The following is a 21,753-nucleotide window of genomic DNA, read 5'->3' as shown; positions in this document are numbered from 1 at the left end:
CAACAACGACAGCCAACAACATCAACAATAATAAACAACAACATATACAATATCAAATCACCCAATTACAGTGATTTATCATCGTTCAACGCAATAGTAATCATCAATACTAAACAATAACAACATATGCTTGTATGTCAACGCGTACATGATAATCGAATATATATAAAATATGGCTATTTCTTTGATCCCGAGGCTTGTGATGTATCTAAATAATTCAACAACAATTATCAGAGCATTGTCACCATATCAACACAATTATAACAGCCTCAATATATAACATCAAATAGCCCAACAACAATTAATTCAACAAAATATAAAACTCGATTATAAATTCTTATCGTTCAATAATTTAATATTATGGTGTATTTAATTCACAACTACCATCAAATACACCCTAATTAATTAACTTCAAATAATAGGTTATTTTACAACATCCGTCAAATTACGAAAATTTTATATCAACATGTAGCATATTCTTCGTAAACTCCGAATATATAATCAGAATTAATAACAACTGACAAACAACTCTCTAGTTTCAATTCAACGATTAAAATCCCTAATTACAACAAATTAGGAATAATTCAAAACAACATCACTATAATCATCTCTACTTCGTAAAAATCATACACTATTCGACAATCTTCAATTTCTGTATGATTTAACAATTTATCGGATTTATTCCAAAAATCGGCGAATTTAAAATATCACCAAAAATATAAAATTTATACTTCAAATCAAAGACCTCGTGTCAACGATTCCAAAATTGAAATCGGTTCGTCGATTGGATAAACCAATAAGTCACAAGATCGAAAAAAAAATCAAAATCCTGTTTTTCTTTTCTATCCTCCATTGCCTTTCTCGTTATCTGTCAGTAGGCAAAGTTAAATTCATTTCATTTGAAATGAAATGAATCCACCGCCTTATTATTATATATTTTTTTATTTTTTTATTTTTTTAATATTATATTATATACCATCTGAGGCTTGGAATCAAAAGAGGAATATGATACCATCTGAGGCTTGGAATCAAAAGAGGAATATGATACGTGGCATTGTTTTACCAAACTTTTCCTAAGTGGCTTTCGCACACATGAAGGTTATTGTTTTCCAGCCTATATACCATCTTCAACTCATATTGAGCTAATAAATGGAGAAATTTAAATTCCAGAATAAAAATGAATATAATATTCTTATTTGGACGTTTTACAAAACACAAAAGATTTACAAAAGATATACCAAAGAAATTAAACAACAGAGGATTTATCGAGGGCCCAAAGAATCATAAATTCATAAAAATCACCCATAAACGCCTTAAACGCCATTTCTCGGCTAAGCAGGCTGAAGGGCTACAACATGAATTTATTCTTCCCGGATAAACTCGAACCTTGTGTTTACCATTCCAGGTTCATCTTTAACCTTATGTTCTAACCAAAGACTCTTATATTACATTAAATTCCAAAAATTTAAATAAATCTTTTATTATATCAATCTGATTCCAAGTTACAAATAAATATAGATCATGTCATAGTAAGGTAATAATTTAGCACGAATACTTTAGCCTGTCATTCAGGCTAATCTTAAGAAATAAAAATATTAAAACAGTAAATAAAAACAGAAAATAAAAACAGTAAACTTACAAAGTTGTATATAGAACATGTAACGCCCCAGATTTGACGACTGTATCAAGACGAGTCTTTCCAGCGTGCTTATGTCCTCACTCACACGCACCCTAGGAAAACTTCCCAGGAGGTCACCCATCCCAAAATTGCTCCAAGTCAAGCACGCTTAACTGTGGAGTTCTTATGTGATGAGCTACCGAAAAGAAGATGCACCTTCGTGATATGAGTAGTACCAATCAAATCTTTTAAGCCCTCTTCAACTGTTCAGTCCATTACATTGCCCAGTCTCGGAATCCCTCTCATTCCCGTGTGGATCGGTTCATTCATGTTCCCTTCACCTAGAAGCCTGCCAGGAGCCGCTCATTGTCCGTGCAACTGATGGCACCGGCGTTCACCCCCCGCCCTCTTCGGCCCCGGGCCTCACATGCCCACCACCTTCCGCTTGGTTCGTCCCCGAACCACACCGTACTAAGAGAACCTGGCTCTGATACCACTTGTAACACCCCAGATTTGACGACTGTCCTCACTGTATGAAGACGAGTCTTTCCAGCGTGCTTATGTCCTCACCCACACGCACCCTAGGAAAACTTCCCAGGAGGTCACCCATCCAAAAATTGCTCCAAGTCAAGCACGCTTAACTGTGGAGTTCTTATGTGATGAGCTACCGAAAAGAAGATGCACCTTCGTGATATGAGTAGTACCAATCAAATCTTTTAAGCCCTCTTCAACTGTTCAGTCCATTACATTGCCCAGTCTCGGAATCCCTCTCATTCCCGTGTGGATCGGTTCATTCATGTTCCCTTCACCTAGAAGCCTGCCAGGAGCCGCTCATTGTCCGTGCAACTGATGGCACCGGCGTTCACCCCCCGCCCTCTTCGGCCCCGGGCCTCACAGAACACTTGAAGCTTTTATTGATATTCAGAAGGTTTTTTTACCAGTAGGGAATAGAGGGGAGCAAACTCAACCGTATCCCTCTAGGAATACAGAATTAGCCTATATATAGATAGAAGAGCCAGACATCAAACCCCGGATTCCATCTTAAAATAAAAATAGTAAATGCTTTATTAAAGCAAAAGCAACTTGGTTACAAAACTCAAAAAGTAAATAGTGATATGCCACCCACTTTTTGTCATGATATTGCATGATGTGTTATTCCACCAACTCTTGAATAGTGAGATTCCACTTTCAACGATTCTAGTCATCTTTGATATTATCTTTGAGAGATTTTTTCAAATTTTCAAAGATATCATCCATTTGAGATAATTGAGGAATATCCTCATCTGGATCCTGTGCATCATGCATCTTCATTAGATGTATGAATTGATTTTCACTTGATTCGGAAGTCATTGATTTATCTGATTTTGAATCTGAGCATCCAATGTTGGATTATAAATCCTTTTTCATTTCTGCAATATAAACTTCAATCATCTTCTCTTTGGAATAAATCTCAGAATATTTCTGAGTCAGAATCTTGAAAGGACTCATAGAGTATTTCTCTTTTTCCTGTTGATTATTGAAGTCTTTCTGATATAAAGAAATTTTTTCCTCCATATTTAGAAGAGTTTCATTTTTCCAGTTGCTGGATCTTCTCGTAACATTTTATCCAATAATTTAGTATAACTGACTCTTTTTAAACAAGGGATACCTTCTTTAGTATAATCACATTCTGGTTGCCATCTCCAGATCCATGGAATTCCAAATTCCACGAAGAATAGACATAAAGTCTTGCCGTCAATCCAATGTTCAGAAAAGGATTTCTTTATGCATGGGGACACATTTAACCATGTATTCATAGATTTTATAAAAACCTCTGGCAAAATCTTTGCAGATTGACCAAATATTTTCCACCATATATAAAACCAATTTGGAATGTGATGATGAAAAATATTTTCACATATCTTCAAAAACCAAGAATGTTTCTTTTTTTCATTTTCATAAAATAAAATTTTATTAAAACTTTCAACATAATCCCAAAAATTGAATTTGAAACTCATTTTATGAGGTTCAGAATAAAATTCTTTTTCAACTAATGGAGATATACCTCATTCTTCAATAGATATAATCTTTTTGATAATGAATTTTGAGAAGTTATAACTTCCTTTCTGCTGAGTATTACTGAAAAAGTGAGTTATATCAACACTTTTTGTAGATATGAGAAGATTTTCATAAAATTCTCTTTGCTTTTAAGCACCATATACATATGATATATTGGTTAAATATCTGTCCATGATAGTCCATGGAGTTTTTTCCCATTGAAGATCTTTTTCTTCTATAAGAAGAATTAATTCACGATGTTTTGTTTCTGTATAAAGAGCTGAATCATTGTCATCTTCTTTTATAATATTAGCATATGATGCTGAAGACTGAGAATCTGTATTATTCTTCTGCTTTTGTTTCAAAAATTCTTGAAACTCATTATATAATTCAGTATTTTGCTCAATATTACTAGCTGATGAACTTGATAAGTTCTGAGCTATTAGCCTCTGTTTACCATGCTGTGCTATAATATTAGGGGGTTTTCCCCTGCCACCTCGCCCTCTATAAGAGGACTCTCCTCTTCCTCGGGAATACATATCTGTAAAGGAAAACATTAAGATAAATATTCTCGAGTTAAGAAATCAGGTAGATGATTATCTACACCTTTTTTATTAATGATTTCAAAATCAAAAGGAGCTAAATGAGCCTGCCATCTTGCAAACATTTGCTTAGAAACATCAAGTTTAAAATCTTTATTAAACATAAATTTTGCAGATTTGCAATCAGTTTTTATAATAAACTTTTGATTATATAAATCATCTTGAAATTTTAAAATACACCTAACAATAGCTAAAATTTCTTTTGCTACTGTGGAATAATTTTTCTGGGCATTATTCCATTTCTCAGAATAAAATCTAATAAGATATTCTTGTTTAGTTTGGGGATCTTTTTGTTTCAAAATTCCACCAAAACCTATATCCGAGGCATCTGTTTCTAAAATTTTATCCCATAAGGGATTTGCCAGCATAAGACAAGGAAGATTCTTAACTTTATCTTTAATAATCTGAACAGCCTTAGTATGATTATCTGTCCAAGGTAAAGGATTTTTTTTAAGTCTATCATATAAAATAGCAGAATCTTTAGTAAGATTTTGAATATAAGGAGAAATTTAATTTAAACTTCCTAAAAATCTTTGCAACTGAGTTTTATAAGTTATTATATCAGGAAATTTTGATCCAAAATCAATACTTCTTTGAATAGGAATTATTTCCCCTTTTTCAATCATATGACCAAGAAAACGAATATTAGTTTGAAATAAAATCATTTTAGATTTTGAAATAACTAATCCATTTTGGATAACAATATTTTTAAACATTTCTAAATGTTTAAAATGTGTTTCAATATCATTAGAAAACACAAAGATATCATCTATATAAACAATTATAAAATTGCTATAATTATAAAAAATATCATTCATAATTTGTTGAAATTCTGAAGGGGCATTTTTAAGTCCAAATGACATTACTGTCCATTCATAATGTCCTATTGAAACATTAAAAGCAGTTTTGTATCTATCAGATTCTTTTACTTGAATCTGCCAAAATCCTGATTTTAAATCAAATTTTGAAAATATAATTGCATGTACAAGCCTATCTAATAAATCTTTTTTATTAGGAATAGGATGCCTAATCCATTTCAAAACCTTATTAAGAGGTTTGTAATTTATTACTAATCTCGGAACTCCTCTTTCCTGTTCAGAATGTTTATTAACATAAAAAACAGTACATGACCAAGGAGATTTAGAAGGTTTTATTAAACCTTTATCTAATAAAGAATGAATTTCATTCTTACATAATTCTAAATATTCAGAATTAATTTGACAAGGACGAGCCTTGGTAGGAATATTCTTTTCATCAAAATTCTCTTCATATGGAAGAGATATATTGTTAGGATCAAGAAAGAGTTAAGAGGGGGAAGGGTGAATGAACTCTTTCACATTTTCTTTTCTAAAATGTATTTTCAACCGTTTTTAGGAGGTTCGAAAAACTCCTTTCTCAAACGGTCGAAAGAGGTGAACCACTAAAGTGTGCGGAAGATGGTTCACTTCCTTTTGACAGATATTTCTTAAAGATTTAACAATCTAAACAACAAGGATATGAATAACAGTTTGCATAAGATAAGAGACACAGTATTTTATGGATGTTCGGAGATTGAATACTCCTACGTCACCCCTTCTTCCTTTGGTAGGAAAGATTCCACTAAAAGACTTTGACTTTACAAATCGTTTGTAACAGCCCAATCCAATCAGGACTTATTCCATTGCCTGTTTTGGAACTCCTAGTGATCACTTTACACTTCTGGATTTTTAAGAACCCTTAGTTCACCAGACTTCCAAACTTCAATCAAATAACCATAGGTTATTGATAGAACAGTAGATTGTTTTTGGTAGCACGAAAAGATCCTTAAATGATCAAATATATGTCTGTGGAGCTGCGTGCAGAAGAGCGATAATGAAAATGTAGACTGTGAAGGCGTTCAAAGATCTTTGTGAAGGCAAGCTGAGAGATTTTTTTCAATCAGTGATAGAGTTGTGTAGCTTGCTTGTCGATAGCTTGCATTCTTCCCAGATGATATAGCCGAGCGATGTAACGGTCAAAAAGTACAGTTATCGTAAACCTGAGCTTCTGAATCAGATGAGTCACTTTCTCATTTATGAGCAATAAATGCCCGCATTTAAGCTTCCTTTTGCTTATCATAAATTTGAAGCTCTTTACTTGAGGTTTACTCCTTTGGGCGACTGTGCATACAGCAATAGGTTATGAAGACTGTCTCTGAACGTCCTTTCTAGGAAAGAGATATGAATGCACATCTTCCTTGGAATTGATGTGAGATCGTTGACTTCGAGAATTTGAATGCATTCAACCGGTCAGCGAATGTTGGAAAGCAATAAGTAAGTCTCTTAAATGAAGCGGCTGAAATCTAAAGAATAGGCGGTTGAAATTCAGCGGTTGAGAATTTCCAACCGCGGTTGATTTCTAATTTATCATACACCAAAATTCCTGAAATTTCATTTCTTAACAATTTCCCCCTTTTTGGTGATGATAAAATTGAGCCGAAATTCTGTTAGCCAAATCAGAGACAATATTGCTATTTCTTAGATTCTGATCCTTTGGCTTCCTTTTTGTTTAGAGCGGTCAATTCCTTTTGAATAAGCTTTTATTGCTCTCTTTCCCCCTTTTTGACATCACCATTTACCAGAAAGTCCATAATTTCTGTAAGTTGAGCTCCTTGAGCATCCATCCTTTGTTCAATACGAGTGATTTGAGATGAAAGACCAAGGCACATATTGACATTTGTCGACTGAATGTTGGAAACCTTTGAAGTGATGACAGCAAAATCCTTAGCTATACTGCTTTTGATAGTCTGTAGATCCTCTTTTAGATCAAAATGTTTGTGGTTTAGAGCGAGGATAGACTGATCCATATTGCCAAGTCGGCTTAGCAGATCCTGATGGAAGTTTGCTTCGACAACTTCTTCTTCTTCAGGGGCGAACATTTCTTGGACTTCAGGTGCTTTGGGATCAGCAAGAAGTTTGCCCTTGAAAGCAATTAATTTAGATGATGTGGCTTTGGCAGATGAAGGCGAGGGGTCAATGTCAAGGTGGTCATCCGCGATACTCTCAATGAATTTATCAATGTCGTCAGTTGATATAAAAGATGTTGACCCAATGAGCTTGGATGCCTCTGGTTTGTCAATTTGATCATTGGCAGAGGAAGGTTTTGAGGAGATGTTTATCTCTGCTTTTGGAATGTCTGTCGAAGAAGCTGAGGGCTGCTTTTGAAGTTCCATTGGAGCAACAACCGGGAGAGGATCTAGTGAAGATACAATAGAGTCCTGATATGGTTGAGCAGCATCAAAGTCAGATAGAAATCGTTCTGCTTCATCGACTGAAAGAACTGAAGCTTTGATGGATTCAACAGAGGGCTGGGAGGCAATGATGCCAGTATCAGAATGTGGTGACAAAGCAACTGGGACATCAGATGGTGTAGGAACCGTGTCTTCATGAGTTGGTGGATTTGTTTCAACAATGGCCTTGGGTGATGCTGTTATAACATGTGTATCAGGTAAAACATCTTGACAGGTGGGAGAGGCTGGCTGTTGTTCTGACCGTGGAGTGTTCTGAATAAGATTTGGCTCCAGCTGAGCTGTTGTCGGAATACCTGGTGAAGTGAGTTTGGAACTAGTGCAAGGTTGGGACGAAGAAGCCTTCTGAGAGGCAATTAGTGGAACTAGTTCTGTACTGAAGTCATCATGAATATCCATCAAAGAGTCAAACTGATTCTTATTTGCACTAGCCGGAAGATTGAGCGTATTTCGCATGAGAGCGACTGATGCAGCAAGGGACAGAGCATCCATTTCCAGTTGGGATATGACTGCAGAGTCATCTTGAGCTGTAGGACTAGATGGATCAAAATTTTTCCTCTTTAACTGGATGATGATTCGAAGAGTGCTCTCTTTCATTTGAATTTCTATGAAATCACGTCTTTGAAGAGCGGTTAGAATGTCTGTTGTTTCTGCCCATTCCAAAATGGACCGTTCAAGCTTTGCAGCAGTCTTTAATTTCCCTGTTTCGATGAGTGAATCAAAAGAGACAGCAGTGCGATATTTTACCCATTTATCAAACTTCTTGATTTTGGACTCAACAGCTTCACAAACACGCTGACTTGTGAGAACGATGGCCGTATGAACTGCATGGTTTTGCGGAGGATTGGTACTCATAACCTGTTTGCCTTTGTCTGATGACAGAATGATCGGGACTCCTGAGTAAGATGATTGGATATCCTTTTCTGTAATCTGAATACCTTTCAACTTTGAAATCGAGGCTGATGGGATAGGTGCAGGAATAAGTGGTGCAGAGATATGCTTGATCAGCTTAATCTTCGTTGCTTTGGCAGGAGCGGTTCGTTTCTTTTTGAACACCTGTGAAACCGGAATGTCATCCTTAGTTTCTTCATCAGAACTGGATTTCAGAACCAGCTTTCTTTTTGTTTCCTTGGGAGTGGAGGCAATTACTTTCTTTTGTTTTACAAATTCAACCCCAGTTTCTGTTTTGACTTGGACGAATTCTTCATCTGTCGGTTTGTTTTTCGAAATAAATTTGTCAACCGATACCCATGTGAACAGCTTGGTTTTACCAACTTCAATCATCTAAACTGGTTGAGCACCGGCAGAAATTAGCATGTGGCAAATTTGAACTGCAAATCCTTGAGATTGGTTGTCTTTCTTTACCATGGCCACCAGAATGTTGAAGAGGATACCAGACCAGTTGACTCCTAGTTGAGAGGAGATGGTTGCCATAACAAGAAATTTTTCCAGAGTAATTTTATCATAAGCACCAGCTTTAGCAAGAATTCCTTTAGCCACAATATCAGCCAACAGTCGATATTCAATCTTTAGATCTCGCTTTTGGCAAGTTGGATGAGAGATAGGAGAGGCAGTGAGTGAGAAAGTTTGACGCCAAATATCAATATTACCATCTGGTAGTGTAGAGAAGTCAGTGACAGCTGCCGTAGGTAACTTAAACAAATCAGCAAACACCTTCTGGGTGAAAGTAAAATGTTTGTCCTGAACAGAGCAGAGAATTTCTCCATTCTTCATGTGAGCAGTTTCAAAGAACTCTTTCAGCAATATTTCAGTGTATGAGTATCGACAACCCAGAAAAGTTCGAAGCCCAGATTCTTCAATTGTACGGAACATGGCCTTCATTGGTTTGTTGGGCATAGAGGAGACAGATGGAAAGTTGATAGCCACTGTATTCTGGGAAATGGATGCAGCCATTTGAGGATTCTTGAAAGGATTTTGTAAATTGGTTCCTGTATTGTAAGCTGCAATGAAGTGGCAAGAAGAACAATGAAGTGAATAATGGTATGTATGTCCGGTTCAAGGATGTACTAACATGTCCACGTGGAGGACTGTTGGTAGAGAATTTTCAAAAATATTTTAAATTTTTGGACGGCGGCAAAATGAGTGTTTTTCAAATTTCAAGGGGATAACCATCACGTCATATAGGGGCAGTCGAAAATAGTCTAGAGTGTGGTTTACGAAAATGACGTGGATTAATTATGTCCACATAATATGAACCGGATCATTAATATTATTAGATGGAACCGATTACAGACAATGATAATCATTCTTAACCATGTTCCCCCTAAACACGTGCATGAATGGGAGAAAACCGTCGGTTGCGTATGATAAAACTCTTCACATTTCCCACCAGAGTCATGATGACATAAGCCCTTGACGCTTGATCTTCATCTATAAGTATCAGCAAAGATGTTAACATTATACTTCAAGTTTAAACAAAATGGATAGAGATAGCAGTCCAGATTTGGCGAAGGAGTTCATGAGGGATGTCTTGGCTTCACGAAAGAAGACTATTATGGACAGAGTGCATGAAAAGCCTCTGGCCATTTGGGAAAAAGTTCAAACATTACAGGCCATCCTTGAGAGCGGAGAGGCTCTCTCTTCCAGAAATAAGGCGGCATTGAGAAGATATCGGCGACGGCTTCGCGTTGTTGATGACGCTGGAGTCTTTTCTGATGACGGTGTTTATCTTCTCATGCTGCTTAAGGAGAAGAGAGCTCTGAAGAAAGTGGCCATCTCAGAGGAGTTCTCACGTATTGCCGTAGGAGGGTTGGCTGGATGGTTAGCCCTTTGGAGGTTGTACGTAGATAAAGAGATTAGGAGTGTTCGCCTCCGCCTCTGATGATGTACTAAACTTTCTTTTCTAATGAAATATTATTTTATTTTGCTTCCAGATGTTTGTCTTGTTCTTTTTGTTTTCTGCAAACTTAACCTGAACATTCACAATAAATAAACACATCATGATAAGTCAGTCAAGCCAAGCATATTGCGAAAATGAGAGAACTTAGCCTCGGGTAATGGTTTTGTAAAAATATCAGCCGTTTGTTGATCAGTATGAACATATTCAAGCCGTATATCTTTCTTCATCACATGCTCTCGAATGAAGTGGTGTCGGATATCGATATGTTTTGTCCGAGAGTGCATGACAGGGTTGTATGTTATAGCTATTGCACTTGTATTGTCGCAAAATATAGGAGATTCAGCTGCTTGAATTCCATAGTCTTTTAACTGTTGCTGAATCCATAACATTTGAGCACAACAACTTCCAGCTGCTAAATATTCTGCTTCAGCGGTTGATGTAGCGATAGACGTTTGCTTCTTGCTGGCCCATGAAATAAGTCTTTCCCCTAAAAATTGGCATGAACCGCTTGTGCTTTTTCGATCAATTTTGCATCCTGCATAATCTGCATCTGAGTAACCTACAAGGTTAAAGCTTGAATCTTTGGGATACCAAAGACCCACATTTGCGGTTCCTTTCAAATATTTGAGTATGCGTTTAGAGGCAATAAAATGAGATTGCATAGGATTAGCTTGAAACCGTGCACATAGGCATACAGCAAACATAATGTCCGGTCGACTTGCGGTTAGATATAGTAGAGACCCAATTAGTCCTCTATACATTTTTGTATCCACCGAAATTCCCCCTTCGTCTTTATCCAATTTGATTGATGAACTCATTGGAGTGCTGGCCGGAGAGCAATTTTCCATTCCGAATTTCTTTAACATATCTCGATTATATTTGGCTGGATTAATGAAGATACCATTTTCAGACTGCTTGACTTGCAGTCCTAAAAAATAGTTTATTTCGCCCATCATACTCATTTCAAATTGTTCCTGCATTATCTTTGAAAATCTTTCACACAGCTTAGTATTAGTTGATCCAAAAATAATATCATCTACATATATTTGGACAAACAGTAAATGATCATTTTTGGAGAATGTAAATAAGGTTTTATCGATTGTACCAATAGAAAATCCATGATCGAGCAGAAATTTGGTTAGTGTATCATACCATGCTCTTGGGGCTTGTTTCAGTCCGTATAAAGCTTTATCTAATTTGTAAACATAATCAGGAAATATGTGGTTAACAAAACCGGGTGGTTGTTCTACATAAACTTCCTCATTTAACATACCATTCAGAAAGGCAGATTTAACATCCATTTGATATACGTTGAAGTTTTTAAATGCTGCAAACGCTAGAAATATTCTAATGGCTTCTAATCTAGCAACCGGGGCAAAAGATTCATCAAAGTATATTCCTTCCTCCTGTCTATATCCTTGAGCCACTAGACGAGCCTTATTTCTTATGATTAAACCACTTTCATTCATTTTGTTTCTATAAACCCATCTAGTTCCAATTATATTAGCATCATTAGGTCGAGATACTAAGTGCCATACTCTGTTTCTTTCAAAATTATTAAGTTCTTCTTGCATGGCCTCTATCCAGTTTGTATCTAGAAGAGCATCATCAATTTTCTTGGGTTCAATTTGAGAAACGAAAGCAGCCTGCAAAAATTCACTTATCATTTGATTTCTAGTTCTAAGAGGAGCAGTAGGGTTACCAATGAGCAGCTCGAGTGGGTGATCCTTTTCCACCGGAGACATGGTCCATATTGATCTTCCTCGGTTGATTGAATGATGTCATTTTCTTGTTCTGTTGCCTCTTCTGCCAGTGGTGTATTCTGCGGTTGATAGTTGTTCTCTGGATCATTTGTTTGTTGACAATTTTCTTGACCGGTTGGATTTTCTTTAGAAATTGTTTCACCTGTTCTTCGTATGTCTATTTCATCATCATCATTGCTAGCTTCAAGGTTAGCAGCTTCAAAATTATTTATCAGATCATGCATGTTGCTATTGCTATTGTCATGACATATGGATGATTCATCGAATACAACATGTATAGATTCTTCGACAGTGAGAGATTTTTGATTATATACTCTATATGCTTTACTTACAGCTGAGTATCTCAGAAAGATGCCGTTTTCAGCCTTTACATCAAATGCAGTGAGATGTATTTTGCCATTTATGTGAATAAAGCACTTACAGCCCAAGATGCGAAAATACCCCACTTCTGGCATTTTGCCGGTCCATATTTCATATGGAGTCTTTTCATGATTTTTATTAATCATAGATCGATTCTGAGTAAAACAAGCTGTGTTAATGGCTTCAGCCCAAAATCTTTGCGAGATACCGGATTCAGCCAGCATAGTTCTAGCTGCTTTTTTCAGTGTGCGGTTTCTTCTTTCTGCTACTCCATTTTGTTGAGGCGATCTTGCAGCTGATAGCTCGTGTTTAATCCCATGATCTTCAAGATAGGATGCTAGATATTTGTTTAGAAATTCAGTTCCTCTATCACTTCTGATTCTGTTGATGTTTTCCCTTTTCTCATTGTGAAGTCTCTTGAGCAGCTTGATTAGATGATCAGCAGTTTGATCTTTGGAGCCAAGAAATAGTACCCATGCAAATCTAGAATAATCATCAATGACGACCAGAGTGTATTTCTTTCCCCCTAAGCTCATTACCGGGATTGGTCCAAATAGATCCATGTGAAGAAGGTCTAGACATCTAGTTGAAGAGTTTCTTCCTTTGCTTTTGAAAGTTGATCGAACCTGTTTTCCAAGCTGACAAGCATTGCATACTTTTTCTTTAGCAAAATCAACGTTAGGCAGTCCAGATACTAGCTTAAGCTTACTAATGGTAGCAATGGGTTTGAAATTTAGATGATTTAGTCTTTTATGCCATAGCCAATTTTTATTTCCATTTAAAGCAACGAAACAGGTAGATGCATTTAAATTTTGATCATTCCATTCTACTCTATAGGTATTTTGACTTCGATAACCAGTCAACACAGTATAACCTGCATTAGTTTTAACCATGCATTTTTCTTTATGAAATTCAACCGTGTACCCATTGTCACAAAGTTGACTTATACTGATCAGATTGTAGCATAGGTTTTCTACTAAAATAACATCTTTGATGATGATTTTGCCATGAGTAATCTTACCCTTACCCATAGCTTTACCTTTAGAGTTGTCACCGAAGGTGATTGTTGGTCCTTTGAGATCTACAACTTCTGACAATAGATCTTTATTTCCTGTCATATGTCTTGAGCATCCACTGTCTAAGAACCATGATGACTTTTCTATGTTTTTCTTCTTTAGTTCCTGACAATGAAAGATTGGTACCCCTTTTTATTTGGGTCCAGGGTTAATTAGACCCTTAGGAATCCACACTTGAATTATCCTTGCGGATTTTTTGTGATGTGTTCCAGGGTAATCATGATCGAAAGCATACTCTGGTGATGAATGTAGTATATGTTTTTTGGGCCTTTGATTATCATCATTCAATCTATACCTCTTTTGAACTGGTCGGCAATTGTAGTAATTGTTAGGTCTGATTCTTGAGTGATATCTGGTTGACCCTTCGTATCCGGTTGGATTTGGCCTGGGTTTGCGCCAATATTGTTTGGATTTATCACTCTGAACATAACCCAAACCACATCTCCTCCCATTATTCTCAAGATTCATATTTTGAATGCCTTGAACTATAGGCTCATTATGTTCATATACCGAGCTAGATCTGACAAATTTAATTGATCTTAAACTGTCTTTTTCTAGCAACGGTTGAGTTGAAGCTTCTGATGTATTACAATCATTTATGCCGTAACCTAGCCCAGTTCTATCTCCGGCTGGTTTCTGCATTTCATGTATCTTATCAAGAGAAGCAGAGGACTTGTTCCACATGTTGATGGTGGTACTTAATAACCGTTTGTTTTCTTTTAATGTAGTATGGAACAATCTTCGTAAATCATCATTCTCAGCTGCTATCAGACTTAGCTTGACTTTCAAACTTTCAACCTCTTTGTGCTGCGAACAGCTGGAGAGAGTTAGTTTGTTTTTCAAGTCTTTCTTTTCTGCATCAGCTTCATTGAATTTCATATATAGTCTTTTGAACTCATTTACCATGTCGTTAAGTGTTGTAACAAGATCTTCTCGTGTAAATTCTTCAGAATTAAAATCAAATACCATTTCATCAGTAGCTTCTTGATCTTCCTTGGCCATAAGACATTCGACTCTTTCATCTTCACTTTCACTCGAAGATTCTTCAGAAGAAGACTTTTCTGATTCTGTTTCAGCCCATTTGCCTTTGTCTTCTTCTGCAACCAAAACTTTCTGATTCTTTTTCTTGATGAGTTTCTTGTCGTTTTTGAATCGTCTTCTATTCTCCGGTTTCTTTTCATCCTTCTTTGGCTTATTGCATTCTGCAATAAAATGTCCCTTCTTTCCACAGTTAAAACACCCTTGACCATCCTCAGTATGGTCTTTTTTAAAATAAGGTTTATTCATTTGAGATTGATTTTTGCGCATAAATTTACCAAATTTTTTAACAAACAGAAACATGGCTTCATTGCTTAGTTGCTCAGCCGATTTCTTACTTGTGGACTCTTCGACCAGAAGAGTCACTGTAGCTGCTGCCAAGGCTTTTGTTTGTTGGGTTGTGGACGGCTCTTCTTCGGTTCGTATCCCTAGCTCAAATTCATATGCCTTGAGATCAGCAAATAGATCATGTAGTTCCAGTTTGTTTAGATCTTTGGATTCTCGCATAGCTATAGTTTTCACATCCCATTCTCTGGGAAGAGCTCTCATGACCTTTAAAGCAATTTCTCTGTTGGAGTACTCTTTTCCAAATGAGGTGAGTTCGATGATAATGCTGCTGAATCGCTCATCAAATTCTGCAAGAGTTTCTCCTGGCTTCATCTTTGCATTGTCGAATTTTTGAATAGTCACTGTCAGTTTGTTCTCTTTGGTCTGATCATTTTCTGCGCACAATTGAGTGAGTTTTTCCCATATTTCTTTTGCAGTGGTGCAGGTCTTGATTTTGGCGAACATGTTCTTATCCAGAGTCTTATAGAGAATATCTTTTGCAACGTTGTCTAAGTTTGCTTTATTTTTATCTTCAACGGTCCATTCAGATCTGTGCTTCTCTATCATTTGAGGAGCACCTTCAGTTACACCAACAGCTGTGTTTGCTTTCATTATCTTCATTGGTCCATCAGTAATTACAAACCACATATCGTCATCCTGGGCTGCTAGATGTGCCTGCATGCGAATTTTCCAATCATCATAGTCTTTTTTGGAGAACATAGGGATTTTATTAAAAGATGCCATATTATTCAAGAAATATCAATGCTTGAGAAGAACCCGCTCTGATACCAATTGTTAGGATCGAGAAAGAGTTAAGAGGGGGGGTGAATGAACTCTTTCACATTTTCTTTTCTAAAATGTATTTTCAACCGTTTTTAGGCGGTTCGAAAAACTCCTTTCTCAAACGGTCGAAAGAGGTGAACCACTAAAGTGTGCGGAAGATGGTTCACTTCCTTTTGACAGATATTTCTTAAAGATTTAACAATCTAAACAACAAGGATATGAATAACAGTTTGCATAAGATAAGAGACACATTATTTTTTGGATGTTCGGAGATTGAATACTCCTACGTCACCCCTTCTTCCTTTGGTAGGAAGGATTCCACTAAAAGACTTTGACTTTACAAATCGTTTGTAACAGCCCAATCCAATCAGGACTTATTCCATTGCCTGTTTTGGAACTCCTAGTGATCACTTTACACTTCTGGATTTTTAAGAACCCTTAGTTCACCAGACTTCCAAACTTCAATCAAATAACCATAGGTTATTGATAGAACAGTAGATTGTTTTTGGTAGCACGAAAAGATCCTTAAATGATCAAATATATGTCTGTGGAGCTGCATGCAGAAGAGCGATAATGAAAATGTAGACTGTGAAGGCGCTCAAAGATCTTTGTGAAGGCAAGCTGAGAGATTTTTTTCAATCAGTGATAGAGTTGTGTAGCTTGCTTGTCGATAGCTTGCATTCCTCCCAAATGATATAGCCGAGCGATGTAACGGTCAAAAAGTACAGTTATCGTAAACCTGAGCTTCTGAATCAGATGAGTCACTTTCTCATTTATGAGCAATAAATGCTCGCATTTAAACTTCCTTTTGCTTATCATAAATTTGAAGCTCTTTACTTGAGGTTTACTCCTTTGGGCGACTGTGCATACAGCAATAGGTTATGAAGACTGTCTCTGAACGTCCTTTCTAGGAAAGAGATATGAATGCACATCTTCCTTGGAATTGATGTGAGATCGTTGACTTCGAGAATTTGAATGCATTCAACCGGTCAGAGAATGTTGGAAAGCAATAAGTAAGTCTCTTAAATGAAGCGGCTGAAATCTAAAGAATAGGCGGTTGAAAATCAGCGGTTGAGAATTTCCAACCGCGGTTGATTCCTAATTTATCATACACCAAAATTCCTGAAATTTCATTTATTAACATATAATATGCTTCTTTCTATTCCAAAAAGCATTTGGTAAATCATTACATATTTCTAATGAAAATTTATTATAAATAATTTTTATTTTTTCCTGTAATTTAGGATTCTGTAATTTATCATCTATTGTAATAAATTTTATTTCTTCTTTTAAAGAATTTATTTGAAAGGTTTTTCTTTCAATCTGTTCTTGTAATTCATTTAGAATTCTATGAACAGGTTTAGTTATGAACTGAAAAGAAATATGATTACCTTTATAAGTTCCTATTATACCTGTTTCATCAACATAAGTTAAAGGATAAATTTGATAAATAAAAGGAAGACCAAGTATAAGTTGGCTAGAAATATCTTTTGCTAATAAAAAACCGGTTTGAATACAGTTTTTATCTTTGCAAATATAAGCTTTTGGTAATTTATAATTTATTTCTAAAGGTTCTCCTCCTGCTTGAGAAAGAGAATGAGTAGTTTTATGAAAATATTTTGTAGGAATTAATCCTTTTTGAATAACATTTAAATCTGCACCACTATCTATCATAGCAATGAAATTCTTCTTATAAGAATTATCAATTAGTAAAGTAATATTAGTATACCATTTTTGAGATATTATCATACTCAAAACAGATAAATGTTTTTGATTTTCATTAGGAAATGAAATATCTTGAATATTTTCAAAACTTTCAGGGATTGAATTATTATTATTATTTTCAATAACTGAAATATGATAATTTAAACTATTATTGTTATGTTGTAAGAATTTTATTTGTTCTTTAAGATTATCAATCTCTCTAACTAAATCCTGTATAGAAACTGGACTTTGTTGACTATATTTTTTCTGTAAAAGATTTTTTACTTCTTTCATAAAATATGCTTGTTCTTGTTTGACAAGAATATTATTATTATTACTGGTTGAAGAAGTATTTTCCATTTGATCAATAATTGTAGATTTTAATATTGGATCCTTAATCATTTTAAGAAATTCTAAAATATTATTATTTGTTAAAACATTAACATTCAAATCTTGAAATTGAGACATAAGTTTATAAAAATCATCATTATTATCATTATTATTATTTATGTGATTAATACAAGATTTTCCTTGTATACAATTATTACATTCTTCTAAATCAGAAATATCTGATTCATTATCTATAATATCTTCTGAATTATATGATTCTGAAGAATTTTCAATAATTTCATTATCACTATCAGAATTATTATTTGAATCCATTATTATTTTAAATAATGTTTCTTTTAGATTATCATCTATGTCTAAATTATTAATTTTGTTTTTAGCCCAACATTGATTAGCATAATGTCCTGGCTTTTTACATTTTCTACAAATTATCAATTTATTTTTAGCTTTATCAGCTTTCCTTTCAGCTTTCCATGATTCACGGATTTCTTTTCTTTTCTTCTTTTTATCTTTTTGTCTAGTAGACAAATGTCTTTTCTTATAAATTTTTTCAACTTTATCTTTCTTTTTTCCTTTATTTGGTAAATCCATACCAAATTGATCACAAAATTTACCCAGTTGTTTTTTCTCAAGTAAATTCTGTCTTTTAATCTGATTATTTAATTTAAATTCATTACAGAGAGCTAAACCCTCTTGAATACAAGTATTTATTAAATTATCATAAGGAATATTTATATCATCTTTCCTTAATACTTTTCTAACTCTTTCAGCAAATAAGAAAGGTAAGCCATCTATGAATTTAGCTTTCCAAAGACTATTATTACAGTCTGGAATCTCATATATACGAGATAAGAAAGTATCTTTATACCATCTAAAATCAGTAAGTGTTTTACATTTTAGATTACTTAATAAAATTCTAATCTGTTCACTATTATCAGTGAATTTTCCAGTAAAATGTTCAATCGTAGTCAATATTAAAGAATAAACTACATTTTCTGATTGAATATTATTTTTCATTTTTATGGAATTAAAGATTTCATCTTTTTGAGAATAATGTAAATAATTATCCCACCAACCTTTAAGTTGGCAAGTAAAACCTGCTGTTATCATTTTAGCAATATTTTTATCAGTATTGCCTGATGTTTTACAAACAGTACTATACATAAGCATTCTGTGAGCAGTATTATAAATCTGCCTGTCACTTAAACCATCAATATTCCATTCATAAATATTTTTCCCATTATAACTATTAGCAAAAGTATATTCATTTTCTTCAATAAGAACATCCATTGGAGTAGGTTTATTATAATAATATTTACTTGTGGTAGGTTTATCTGCCCATTTAAGTTTATTAATTTCTTCATCAGAATGATTATTAATTTTTTCTAATTCTTCAAACTCTTTATTAAGAGTATTTAAATTAAGATTTCTAAATTTTTCTTCTAATAATTTTTCTATATCAGAAACCATCTGAGGCTTGGAATCAAAAGAGGAATATGATACGTGGCATTGTTTTACCAAACTTTTCCTTAGTGACTTTCGCACACATGGAGGTTATTGGTTTCCAGCCTATATACCATCTTCAACTCATATTGAGCTAATAAATAGAGAAATTTAAATTCCAGAATAAAAATGAATATAAGATTCTTATTTGGACGTTTTACAAAACACAAAGGATTTACAAAAGATATACCAAAGAAATTAAACAACAGAGGATTTATCGAGGGCTCAAAGAATCATAAATTCATAAAAATCACCCATAAACGCCTTAAACGCCATTTCTCGGCTAAGCAGGCTGAAGGGCTACAACATGAATTAATTCTTCCCGGATAAACTCGAACCTTGTGTTTACAATTCCAGGTTCATCTTTAACCTTATGTTCTAACCAAAGACTCTTATATTACATTAAATTCCAAAAATTTAAATAAATCTTTTATTATATCAATCTGATTCCAAGTTACAAATAAATATAGATCATGTCATAGTAAGGTAATAATTTAGCACGAATACTTTAGCCTGTCATTCAGGCTAATCTTAAGAAATAAAAATATTAAAACAGTAAATAAAAACAGAAAATAAAAATAGTAAACTTACAAAGTTGTATACAGAACACTTGAAGCTTTTATTGATATTCAGAAGGTTTTTTTACAAGTAGGGAATAGAGGGGAGCAAACTCAACCGTGTCCCTCTAGGAATACAGAATTAGCCTATATATAGATAGAAGAGCCGGACATCAAACCCCGGATTCCATCTTAAAATAAAAATAGTAAATGCTTTATTAAAGAAAAAGCAACTTGGTTACAAAATTCAAAAAGTAAATAGTGATATGCCACCCACTTTTTGTCATGATATTGCATGATGTGTTATTCCACCAACTCTTGAATAGTGAGATTCCACTTTCAACGATTCTAGTCATCTTTGATATTATCTTTAAGAGATTTTTTCAAATTTTCAAAGATATAATCCATCTGAGATAATTGAGGAATATCCTCATCTGGATCCTGTGCATCATGCATCTTCATTAGATGTATGAATTGATTTTCACTTGATTCGAAAGTCATTGATTTATCTGATTTTGAATCTGAGCATCCAATGTTGGAGTATAAATCCTTTTTTCATTTCTTCAATATAAACTTCAATCATCTTCTCTTTGGAATAAATCTCAGAATATTTCTGAGTCAGAATCTTGAAAGGACACATAGAGTCTTTCTCTTTTCCTGTTGATTATTGAAGTCTTTCGGATATAAAGAAATTTTTTCCTCCATATTTAGAAGAGTTTCATAACCATAAAGTTTTCCAGTTGCTGGATCTTCTCGTAACATTTTATCCCAGAATTTAGTATAACTGACTCTTTTTAAACAAGGGATACCTTCTTTAGTATAATCACATTATGGTTGCCATCTCCAGATCCATGGAATTCCAAATTCCACGGAATAGACATAAAGTCTTGTCGTCAATCCAATGTTCAGAAAAGGATTTCTTTATGCATGGGGACACATTTAACCATGTATTCATAGATTTTATAAAAACCTCTGGCAAAATCTTTGCAGATGGACCAAATATTTTCCACCATATATAAAACCAATTTGGAATGTGATGATGAAAAATATTTTCACATAACTTCAAAAACCAAGAATGTTTCTTTTTTTCATTTTCATAAAATAAAGTTTTATTAAAACTTTCAACATAATCCCAAAAATTGAATTTGAAACTCATTTTATGAGGTTCAGAATAAAATTCTTTTTCAACTAATGGAGATATACCTCATTCCTCAATAGATATAATCTTTTTGATAATGAATTTTGAAAAGTTATAACTTTCTTTCTGCTGAGTATTACTGAAAAAGTGAGTTATATCAACACTTTTTGTAGATATGAGAAGATTTTCATAAAATCCTCTTTGCTTTTAAGCACCATATACATATGATGTATTGGTTAAATATCTGTCCATGATAGTCCATGGAGTTTTTTCCCATTGAAGATATTTTTCTTCTATAAGAAGAATTAATTCACTATGTTTTGTCTCTGTATAAAGAGCTGAATCATTGTCATCTTCTTTTATAATATTAGCATATGATGCTGAAGACCGAGAATCTGTATTATTCTTCTGCTTTTGTTTCAAAAATTCTTGAAACTCATTATATAATTCAGTATTTTGCTCAATATTACTAGCTGATGAACTTGATAAGTTCTGGGCTATTAGCCTCTGTTTACCATGCTGTGCTATAATATTAGGTGGTTTTCCCCTGCCACCTCGCCCTCTATAAGAGGACTCTCCTCTTCCTCGGGAATACATATTTGTAAAGGAAAACATTAAGATAAATATTCTCGAGTTAAGAAATCAGGTAGATGATTATCTTCACCTTTTTTATAAATGATTTCAAAATCAAAAGGAGCTAAATGAGCCTGCCATCTTGCAAACATTTGCTTAGAAACATCATGTTTAAAATCTTTATTAAACATAAATTTTGCA

This window comes from Primulina eburnea, chromosome 7 (assembly GCF_022965805.1).
Source record: "Primulina eburnea isolate SZY01 chromosome 7, ASM2296580v1, whole genome shotgun sequence".
Taxonomy (NCBI): Eukaryota; Viridiplantae; Streptophyta; class Magnoliopsida; order Lamiales; family Gesneriaceae; genus Primulina; species Primulina eburnea.
This window is presented reverse-complemented; position numbering follows the sequence as displayed.